Raw genomic sequence first — 12093 nt, forward strand, 5'->3', positions numbered from 1 at the left:
GAGTTTGATGTTATTGGTTCTAAATGCATCTTCAATTACTGAATTTGGGATGATCGATGCTACATTTGACAGCTCGATACGTTGGGTCGGCGAAATCATAGGACGGATTTCAATATTTGTGTTGCTGATGGTAATTGATTTAAATATTGCTGTTATGTTGCTGACAGTTTCTTTGTTATCTAGGTATGTGCATACCCTACCGTTTGAAATTCTCGATATGTATTTGATAGATCTGGGGCCTATTATCTTTCCTATGGCTAATGCATAGTCCCTGACGGTAATACCATCTACAGCATGCAGTATTATGGCTTGGTCCTTGGTTGGGGCGTATTCTCGTTTGGCATTTTCGTAGGAGGTGACTGATATAGTTTTGTTTTTGGCTCGGTTTCTTGAACTATTGGGGAGTTGGGAAGGATTCCTGTAGTCAGGATCTCATCCCAGATCTGGTCGCTCTACATTTGTATCATGATACTGTAGGAAATGAATCGGCAAATTTATTATTCTGAGTCGAAGTTTTAAATTGTTTATTTCACAAAGGCTCGGCTCGAATAAACATCGTAATGTATTAAACAATCTTCTTATCGATCGCATCTCACAGCTAACACGATTCATTCTACAGTTCAGCCAATCCTGAACTGTAGAATGACCATCCATGGTCACCAAAGAATCACAACTTTATTTCCAAGAGTTAGATCTTCAAAAATATACAATTCATATTACACAAAACGTAAATAAGAAATAATAAAAATAAGTCTTACGGAATGCAACAAATACGCATACAAACACACACAAACTTAAACTTATTCACAATCCGGTATCGTTTTAGTTTTCGAACAATCTGACACAATGCTTCATTTCAAACTCTGTCAAATTTCGAATCACTTATTCAGATCTTGTCGATCTACAAGCAAACAGTTTAACGAATTTGGTATAAACCCATCCACTACTGCCAAAACATATATAAAACCTTTTCCACACTTCTCCGTAATGATCCACATGAATTGTCTGAAATGGTAGGTCACCTTTAGGTAAACTATGCAAAAACCTCTCCTGTCTACCACTAATTAGCTAAAATTCAATACATTTCAAACAATTGTTAATATATTGTTTAATCTTTTGTCGCATTTCCGGAAACCAGTATATTTGTCTTATGTCATCGATGACTTTGTCAATACTTACATGCCCCAAATTGTCATGAGCCTAATAATTTATATATATTTATATATATTTATATAATATATATATATATATATATATATATATATATATATATATATATATATATATATATATATATATATATATATTGTCATTAGTCTAATAATATTATTTTCTAAACACGCGGGTACGTAAAATAACAATTTATCATTATTAATTTTTCTATTTTCCTATAAACTAACCGTCCCTTAATTCATAATGTTTTTCCTCGCTTGTTTCCAATCTATTTCTTAATCCACGAATCGTATGATCTTGATATTGTTTAATTGACAATGTCTCTTCTAAAGTATTAGGTTCCAATACTGCGTCAAGATATCTTAGCTCGCAACTCATTTGAGTCGCTCGAACGTCCCGGTGAAATGTCGGGACGCACATTGTTGTTGTTAATCCTGAGCTCCTTAAACCGGTGGAACATGCAAACGTTCGTGAGTAATATCCTATCACTAAGCTTGTTCGACCACGGACCGTAAGTCCACAATATTGAATCCTTCGGCGATGATGGATCGTGCACGTGATTTCTTCTGCATCCCTGCCTCGATGATGAAATGCTTTCTGACAATGAATATGGGTTTGAGATTTTTCGAGCATTTCTTGCATAATCTTCATTTCGTCGACTCCTGCGTTGCGCATCATTTTTGATCCTACAGCTTGTTTACTTCTGAAAAAATACAAACATGCAAAATATATAAACATGTGCTAGAAAAGAACGATGTATTGCGTAGCAATTTTTAAAAAATGCGGATCTATCAGGGACGGTGGTGGATTGTTGTTATACTAATTGACCGCGAACTAATTCGTAGCACACGATCCATTTTTTTATTCGATTGGATTTCACACCTCGTACCCAATTCATAATCGATTCGATTTCATCAAAATTCAATTCATGGCCGATATAGGTGTACTCTATTATTATCACTTTTCTTTTACTCATTATATCATTACCAAGTGTATTCAGAGTTAATAGTACATATATTTATTAAAAGGACAACCAATAGTAGTAGTAGTAGTAGTAGTAATAGTTGTAATCTAAAATTGTTGAAGAAGTAACTGTAGCCTCGGACAAAAATTAATTTATACTTTGCTTGGGACTGAAGTTCGAAATTATCAGATTTCATTGCGCCGGTTTCTTAAGCGCGCACAGGCGGTAATATAAACTGTAATTTATAAATACACACCGCGATACACACCCATTATCGCCGGTGTCGTTAGAGCACACCAGCGGTAGCATACAATGTAAAACGCGATAAATGACCGTCTTTAATTGGTGGAGAGGATCACATCAAAAAGGTATATACGCGGACGAAATTCAGTCGCGGTCTGTTAGTTGAAATTGGGCAATCAGTCGTTCGTGCATAACGTACATATATCTTCTTAAAAATAAAAATTATAATAAAAGTTTTAGTAAAACTTTGTACAGTAAATAAATAATCCAAGCCATAATCCCAATAAAAATAAATAATTAAATAATTAATTTTTAAAAACAAAGTTACAATTTTCTTCCTCTGTCATAATTCTTCGTCATCCTTATTATACAATAAATAATCATCTTTTCAAAAAATTTGTGTTTCCTCCTCCTCTAACATAACCCAGCTTCATCCCTTCCATGTGTTATTCATTTCTGTTCGGGGCTGGAACTATCCCAGAATGGGAGACTGTTAGTCGGAATGGTTGAACCTAAATAAACGATTAAATACATGTAAACACGTCGAGTCTTTATTACAGAATCGCAGACGCGATCAACAAATAAATGGTTTTAAGTATACTTGATGAGAAAAATTCTCGGTCTACGTGGATGGCACAAGGTGGAAAAAAACAATTGGTCCCAAATGGTAGTAGCTACTTTAGCATAAACGAAGTACATATAGGGGAGGGGGAGGATACTGGCCTAATTATTGGCACACGTGTATTGTGCTGTGATCAGCGAATTATGCCTCGTATTTGCATGTTACTTGCGCGGTTTTATTCAGTAATTTACGTATGTTAGCCGTGGCGTAATAATACAGAGCTAATAAGTAAGGTAAGGAATGTATTATGCTTGATTACCAATGAACGACTGTTTTATTACTCTTTTATACCTTTTGTCATTGTGGCGTACGTGATCGAATGCATGTACAATTATAACGGCGTACATGATAGCACAGGTAAAAGGGATCGGATGTCCGAAAGATAGGCTGGTCGAATGCGTCTCAGGTGGGCTCGCCTGGCACTCTACCCGAACGAATTTTCCTGCGTCATGAATCGAATTCCCGAATATCGTGCATTATGTCGGGTGGTCTGCCTAGGAGCCTGTAAAATCCCGGAGTTGGCCTCATTTTCCAGCTTGACCACCGGTCAAAACGGGGACAACGTCAAAGCATTTTTGTTCCATATTTAAAGTGCCTTATCATTTCGTCCACACAAAATTTCACTTTTTTGCATAAATAACAAATGAATCGAACGATTTATTTCATTTCTTCATGTATTACGTCAAAAATACTACCATATTGTGACGTGTATTCATTTTCCATGTATATAAACAAATAGGTGTTCATCCTCAGAAATATTGAGGTTCCTTATCATTGTCCGCCGGAGTATTTGTAGGATTGGGATGGGCGTATTCGAAGTATAACTTTAATGACGAAATAATTTAATAAAAATGTAAAAATGTTTCGGGTAGGGTCTGTTCGTAATTAATAGTACTCTCGCGTGCGGTGGTAGAAAGTTCTTTTTATTTCGCGGACTATGTCTGTGGACGAGTCGTGATACAGTGATCGAGTTTGATTCTTCGTTTCGCCGTTTGCTCTGGTAAAATTCTTGAACAACCCTGATTGGTCAACCCCACGCGTTGGGCCTTTCCAATCAGCGTTGCTCATTTTGTCCTTTTTACCGCCCGCCCCTTACGCTCTTTGCGTATTTTCGGGATGGCTCGGTAATCGGAGGGGATGATGAGTTGTACGTGACAACGTGTGGAAATTTTCCTCCGGGTCACCCACGTCGGACCACATGGCCTTTGGGTCGCTGGGCCCGCTTCGAGTACCCTTCGGAAACTCTCCTAATTTATGACGGTTTCTTTAGCTATTGAGGAATTTCTTAAAAAGACTCTACTGTGCAAACATGTGCTATCAAGTGGTGAGCTTGTCTTCTCAAAAATAGCTTCTTCGAAGGAGTGTCATAAATTACGTTGGCCGTTTGCACGAGGACTGAAGATCTTATTGTGCGCACGACTGGTCGCTACAAATGTAAAGATATAAAAATGGTACAATGGTCATGTGTACATTCACGATCGAAATTGATACATATCTGCGGTGTCTCCGCGATCTTCTTTTATTTCTTCCTGGACACGTTCCTGGAATGCTGGAGAATGATCGCGACGTTCTGTTTCTTTCAGTTCAATATTTCGGAAGCTCTCGATCCTCCGGGATGCTTCGTTGCAGCATCGGTATCGCCGGTCTCGTTAGCCAATATCAGCCGATTACGATGCATCTGAAACAATAGTGTAAGAATGCCCGTAAGGATGCCAAATGAAAGGTAACGTAACGACCTTTGAGGTCCATTTATACAAACGTCACCGCGGGTACATCGTAAAACTCACACCAACAGATCAGTACGGTCCACAGACATGGCCTCGCCGTAAGACGGCCGGGCTGACGGAAAAGTGTTGTTCTGAACTACATCTGACCGTTACCAGACCGGATGACGAGGTCCTAACCTCGCTATTAAACTAAAAGAAGAATGGATTCTACTCAGCTACATCGGAAGCTAGGCTAATCCTCACGACTTGTTTTTATTGTTGTTGACAATCGACGACTATAATTCCGTATCGGTACACGGCTGGCGACGTTTTCATCAGCGAAGTTTGCTGTACACGTGAAAATAGTAAAAGAATAAAGTCATTTCCAGGCTTATAAACATCAGGGAAGATATTTCTCACCTAATCCATGACATCTGAAAGCAGACAGTTCGAATGGATATTTGATCGCCGACCGTGTGTCGCTGCAAGGCATTCCTGTTTCTTATAAGTTTCTTGATAAACTATTTTTCGCTTGTAAACATTTAAATTACAGACAGGCTGTGAATATTATTTCTCACAAACCAGGTATGTATTGTGAAAGGGATGACTGATATGCTATTTTTGAATGTATTACTTTACGAATGGAATGGAGCCGTTCTTCATTGAATAAGAATTTAATTGGCAGAAGTTGACGTTCCCATTACGACAATTCTAGGTACTAAGTATTTTTTTACAATAGCAGTTAATGGTTGCTGTATCATATGATTCTAGGTAACTCATATTTAACAGACAGTTATTTTTATATTTTTAGGTCAATAACTCGCAGGGTACCTTATCACTTTAACAGCTATCCTAACAGTTACCTGCGATGAATGCTCAGTCAAGTGTTTCAGTGCATTGTATAATAATTAAATGTAGAGCTCGAAATGTCGGCTAAAAAGTCGCTTATATGTTAAGTGGCCACGACATTTTGAAGTCGGAAACGATTGTCCTCGTTACTGCAACATGGCTACTTTGGGGTACTGCCGATCTTACGATAATTTCTTGTGTTTATTCTCAATTGATCTAATATATTCAAGATATAACAGAATGCTTCAGGAAACATAGTGTCACAGAACGAAAACCATTTTATTTGACTAGTTCCCTTCACCTGTAATTTTCACAACCGAATCAAAAGTTTAACATCCTAAGATTTATGAAATGCAGAAACTAACTTCTTAAATTTCTAATAATGGTTTGACGTCATTTTGCCCTATGAATCAGGTTGCAAATAAAGACGAAAAAGATACAAAAATCATGCTTTCCAAAACAAAAGAATAAACTATTATATCTATAAAACTCGACAAAATTACAGAAAAATAATAATTAATCCACTGCCTAGATATATTTGCGTCTTGTTTTAAGTTTTCATGTCTTTTTTTATGTGTGCGTTGTGATTACAGAGCCCTCTTATGACAAACTGCGTATTGCATTTAACGTTAATTTCTTGGTCTGTGAAATGTATGGACACTGCACGTAATTTTCTTTCCTTTTTTAAAATAATATTGCAAGTACTGAAACATGTATAATAAGTTATGATACCTAAAGCTCATACAATTTTCGAAGTTTAGTATTTACCTAGAACTGATTACATCAAATTAGATCTAATTAGATCAGTGCACAGAAATCGACACACGGTAACTAGATCAGTGATCAGAAATTGGCACATGGTAATTAGAAAAGGCTCAGTTACTGACACATAGTAATTAACCTTTCATTTTTTAAGAGCGCAGTAATTCGATCGAAAACTGATTTTTATATTAGATTTTGTTAATTATTTTGTGTTCTTTATATATTTCGGTTATCATAAAATTTGTGTATTTATATTATATAATAGACATCAATGTTAGAGGTGTGCGAGTACGGATCAGGACGGGATCTTGAAACTTTCGGGTTTTCCGAAAATGTTTAGGACTTCTTAAAATACTGGTTAAAAAATTTTGATTTCCATTGTTGCAGTTTATTTTGCAAAATTTTATATTTTTTAACAAACCAGAAAAGTAAGATATGTATAGTTTGATTTAAAATTCTCTACGTATGACAGTATGTAATAGCTTGGTTCTCTCGATTGCAACGATATTTCCAATTGTTGAAAACATCTTTTCGTTAGTCAATTCTGTACTAGGTACGGCGATGTGTCGTTTTGTAATAATTGGTAGCATAGGAAATCGAATGTTTTCAGGAATCTTGAATATTGTCGTCCCGATCTCGTCCCGACCCGATACACATCTCCTCATCCCGTTCCAAGCATCGGGTTTCGGGAAATCCCGAGTTCACGCACACAACTAATCAACATATATTTTAAATATTTTAAGAATTGCGATAAGGGTTAAGAAAACCATTTAATTTGTCGAAAACTTAGGACGACACTTTAATGAACACTGTTGCGCACGGCACAAAAAAACCGCCGGAAGTTGTGAGGAGACGACAACGATTTATTTGTTGGACTCCGCAGTCCTCGTTTACAATGTTTGGAGCACGGCTCCGTTCAGAGGTTAAATTTGAAGCACGGCTTCGAACTTAGTATGAAATGAAGCACGACTTCGCAGACTATAAAAATGAAGCACGGCTTCGTACGGGCGCAAGGGCGCTGAATAAAACATGTAATGGTATCTGCACTGAAATTGTTGACAATTCCATCCGTTATCGAATTTGCGGCAGTATATATAGACACCTGGCCGATGTTCAAGGAGAAGCATCGTCAGGCGTCGAATGCCGGGTCATTGCCTCCTAAGGCAAAACGCCGCGTGTTTACAACGGCCGAGGCGAGCGTTTGACGGTCGGGCCAACGCACGTCGATCGTGTTATTGTCTTGCCGCCTCGCCGTTTATTCGACAAAAACGGCGAGACGGCGTACATCGAATGTCGAACGTGCGTTGACCCGCGGTCCGCGATTCGGCCGGAACAAACACAGTAAATAACCCACTTACCCTAGTAAATAAATATAGAAAAGAAAGAATATTGCACCGAGTGGCAGACCAAAAAAATTAACAGTACAAAAACATGAAATTCTTAGGATTATTAAAAAGAAGCCAGATATAAGTGCGTCTGAGATTGTATCAAAAGTCCAGGAACGAAATAAAAATCAAATGCATACAAGAACGATTCAGATTACATTGGGCAGGATTTAAAAGCAAAATTGTGAGGAAGCAACCGTACATCACTGAAGTGAATAAAACAAAGAGAGTGGAATTTGCGAAGCAAATCTCTCTCTGAGTCGGAGAATTAGTGTTTATAGACGAAATAATGGGTAAACACTTGAATTTTGACATATGAAAGGAAAATTAGCAAAAAAGTGCGGGTTAATTAGGAATGGGAATGACATACTATTTTTAATGGGATAACGATTCGAAACTTGCGGCTGATATGGTACGTCAATGACTTTTATGTAATACTATATGACTCCTATCGAGAGATCCATCCATGTAAATCGGGGATTGAAATTATCGAACATGCAGCATTGTTAGTAGGCGTAGCCTCGCGCTACACTTGCGTCTACTTGAACATACTCGAACGACAGTGCTCGACAAGACATTCTGCAAGTCAGACGTTTGTTTCATGTCACCACACTCCTATATATGTATTTGTTGTTGGTAAGGAATTTATATGTTACGACCAACCTGTTCACGAAAAAGGCTACGCAAGGAGTGAGGACAAGCGACGCATGTGCGAGAGTCCCGCACAGCGACGTGGCGCGTCTAGCGGGTGAAAAAGTTATAATGTTCAAAATTATAACGTTCACGCGGTGGACGCGCCACACCGCTGTGCGGGACTCTCTTTCTTCGTCACGACCTTTACAGCGTAATTGTATAGCTTTGGAAGTTGAGTTGAGAAAGTTGAGGAACCAACCTACAGTGGATTTTCCTTAGTTGGAAAAGTACTTGAGCGATTTATGGAATGCTCTTTAGAAATTGCGGTCTTTTGCGGACAATTCATCAAATCCTTATCGATTAAGGATAAGGATCTGGCGAACATTTGAATTTCTCAAGGAATTATAATTACAAAGTAATTCAATTACAATGTAATTCGATATTGAGATCGCCATTTAATTAAAATACAAGGTGATTTGTAATTAAATAGGAGTATAATTACAAAATACTAAGTATTTCAATTACATTAATTACGAATTACAATGTACTTAATAAATAAATTAAAATATTATTAATAACTACGACGTAATTATTATTTATTGGACACGGTATACCGCATGAATAATAAATACTTAACCATTAAATGATAATTAATAAGTAACAATTGAAATCGTATTCGTAATTAATAAACAAATTTTATTATTTCAGATAATTAATAAGTAATTGTTTTCTCTTTCATTTAAACTTTCAAACAACAAATAATTATACATACATATATATTATATTGTATTTCAATTACACTCGTGATTAAAATAATTCGTAATTGAATCAATATTCTAAATACATTCGAGAGGCCAATCATTCCCACGTTATCGCGACTGTGAACACTCTCCACTCATACAGGATTGTATACGCCTATCTTGAAATGTGATTGGTTTCTTGAAAATTCGTTCAATTCCTTCTTGAGTGGTACCACTTATTACGTTTGCATAGGTCATTTTGCTTAGAACACGTAATTTTTGTTTGCATAAGTGCATGGTAGTTCTAGGTAGTTTTTCACTTACTACTGAGGGGGGTTGGGGGCTCCCCTTGACATGCCGAAAAAATTCAAAGTCGAACGAGTCACATGGATCGTAATCTAATCCGGGCTTGAATATGGGACAACAGGTACAAAATACATAATGCAAAGATGAAACATCCTTCTTTTTGTTTATTTTTAAATAAAATTTGCGTAAATGTGTTTGTAAGATTTTTCTGATTAAAATAAGAACAAACAAATTTTTTACCATAAATTATAATCAAGTAAGTATTAATATGAAAAGTATATTTATATTTTTTATAAAATTTGTAATTTTATAAGATATAATCTTACAAAAATTATATTGTATTTGATCTTAATTTAATCACAAAAACCTCACAATTACAGTGAGAAAAATCTTACAATTACCGTTAAGAAAAAATAAGAAATAAAAAAGTGTCGCATTGCATTATAATGATATCCATCCTTTATTTGCTGTCTACTTTTGTGTTTGTCGAAGTTGTATTAATATTTTTATTAATAATAAGGTAAAATAACTGGAAAATGATTAAATTAATAGATTAATCATAAACACGTCATTCGGCGCAAACCGAGCCGCATTAGAGAGCAAACGAAAAATACGTCGACGTAGTATGCAGTGATTTAACCTAAAAATTTTTAACTTCTTAACAACAGATTGCTAACCTCAAAATATGTAATTAAATATAATTACTTAAAACAGTTTCAAAGTTTTGTTCATATTTACCAACTGATGAACAATGGCATTTTAAAATTTTTAAAAAGATTTGATCCATTTTGTATAACAGGCCACATGTTAGAGAATTTTTTCAGATTTTTCGATCGTAAAATGTGATCACAAAAAATAGAGAACGTAAAAACAAAACGGAAAGTTGCAAATTTTTCGGAAATGACACATCTTGTCTTCGCCATTTTAATTCTATCGGAGGATATTGCCAAAAGCAGCAATCTCTGATGTTGTCAGCAATCTCTGCCAGATTTTTTGTGGGGGTGAAACAATATTATAAAAAATAAAAACCAAACTTTCGACATTTTCTCCATACTTAACTTGGTTAAGTATAATATTGTCCACTTAATAAGTATATTATGCAGTATTAAACGGTTTTACATTTAAAGAAACGATTACTTAACTAGGAACACGAAATTCAAGATATGAAACTATGATATGCGTGATATACAAAATCTTCGTTATGATTACAACGTCGTTGGTTGATGGAGCGAGCGAGATACGAGTCTTTTGAACGTTGTGCGAGCGCCGATGAGGCTAATTTTTTTCATAAGTATTGCTCTTTCTCGATTTTTTTCAAAATTAAGTTCTTAATGTTTTAAATATATTTCGGATAAAGATATAGGCAAAAGTAATTTTTGAGCATTTTTTATTCCATCGTTTACCCGAATGTATATACTTCTTATTACAGTTTTATTTCACATTCTTTATATTAAATAGATACATGTGACTCCCATTAATATTCGGACACGATATTATTAGAAAAATTATTGCTCCCTTTTATTGTTTATGGTAGTATTATTGAATCGTTTCCTCATATAATAAAGCACTTCTTAAAGTAAGTAGAAAAATAAATTTTGTTTATTTATTGCACATGTTCTTTTGTATAACAAGCGATAAACAAGATTGTGACAGAATTTAACGTCGCAAAAATATTCGGACACAACATCTTAGATGCCAGAGTAAAATATTGTATTACATTGACGACGCCGCTAACACATATTGTTTATAAATAAATAAAAATTCGTTGTAAGAACTCGGTACCACAGAAATTATTGGTGATATCAGACGCTTTACTTGTGAAAATGGGATGAAAAGGAAGAAATACGTCTTTTGAAATCCGACAATTGGTTATTTATCACAAGGGAATGGGATCTTTTAACAATAAAGCAGAATTAATGGAAACAATCACGAAAATATGACCAGAAATTCCGACTGAATTTATGCCACACAGATGCAATGCAGTCCTCAAATCCAAGGGTTATCCAACATCTTATTAGACTGTTATGAAAACTACAGTCAATGATACATCGCTGTTTTTCATTAAAAGTGATTATATAACTTAAGCGGCGTATGTTTCTATGCATTCGTAGGTACCGAACAATTCTATCAGAAGCTTATACTATTTCTTTCGTCCTTTCCTAATTCAATGGGATCTCGATGTTGCGAGCCATCCTTGTCCTGCTCGCCTCTAGCGTACACATGTTCGTATCTATTGTCTCGAGTCGTCTGTAAGTCATTCCTCTGACGGCTTGATTCTTCTCGTCGGAGACCCTAAACGAGAAAGCCACTTGAAGGTGCCATAAAATAGTATTCCCTGCAATTGCTGTCAAGGACGGAAGGACTGTCCTGAAACTATGCTTATCGTAAACGAGAATTTCGAAGCATTGCACAGCATATGGTGTATCTCGACGTATTTCGTTTCTTTTTTATGAAACCATTTCTAAATAAACCATAGACCTTTCCTAATATATTAAAGAATTTTGTCAGCTTCTTCTTTGTTGAAAATTGTGGTTCAAAATAATGAGGAAGAAAAATAATTGATATGTTTCTTTTTCGCAGGAATAGAGAAAAGACTGTTCCTCAATACATAATCTATTGCAATCAGTGTTTTAAATTTTTCAGATTTTCTGGTAGGGTTTGATCGTATATTTATTAGTCTACTTGGACTAAATGATATTAACGAAACTAA

The sequence above is a fragment of the Megalopta genalis genome, unplaced genomic scaffold (genome assembly GCF_051020955.1).
Source record: "Megalopta genalis isolate 19385.01 unplaced genomic scaffold, iyMegGena1_principal scaffold0041, whole genome shotgun sequence".
In the NCBI taxonomy this organism is placed as follows: Eukaryota; Metazoa; Arthropoda; class Insecta; order Hymenoptera; family Halictidae; genus Megalopta; species Megalopta genalis.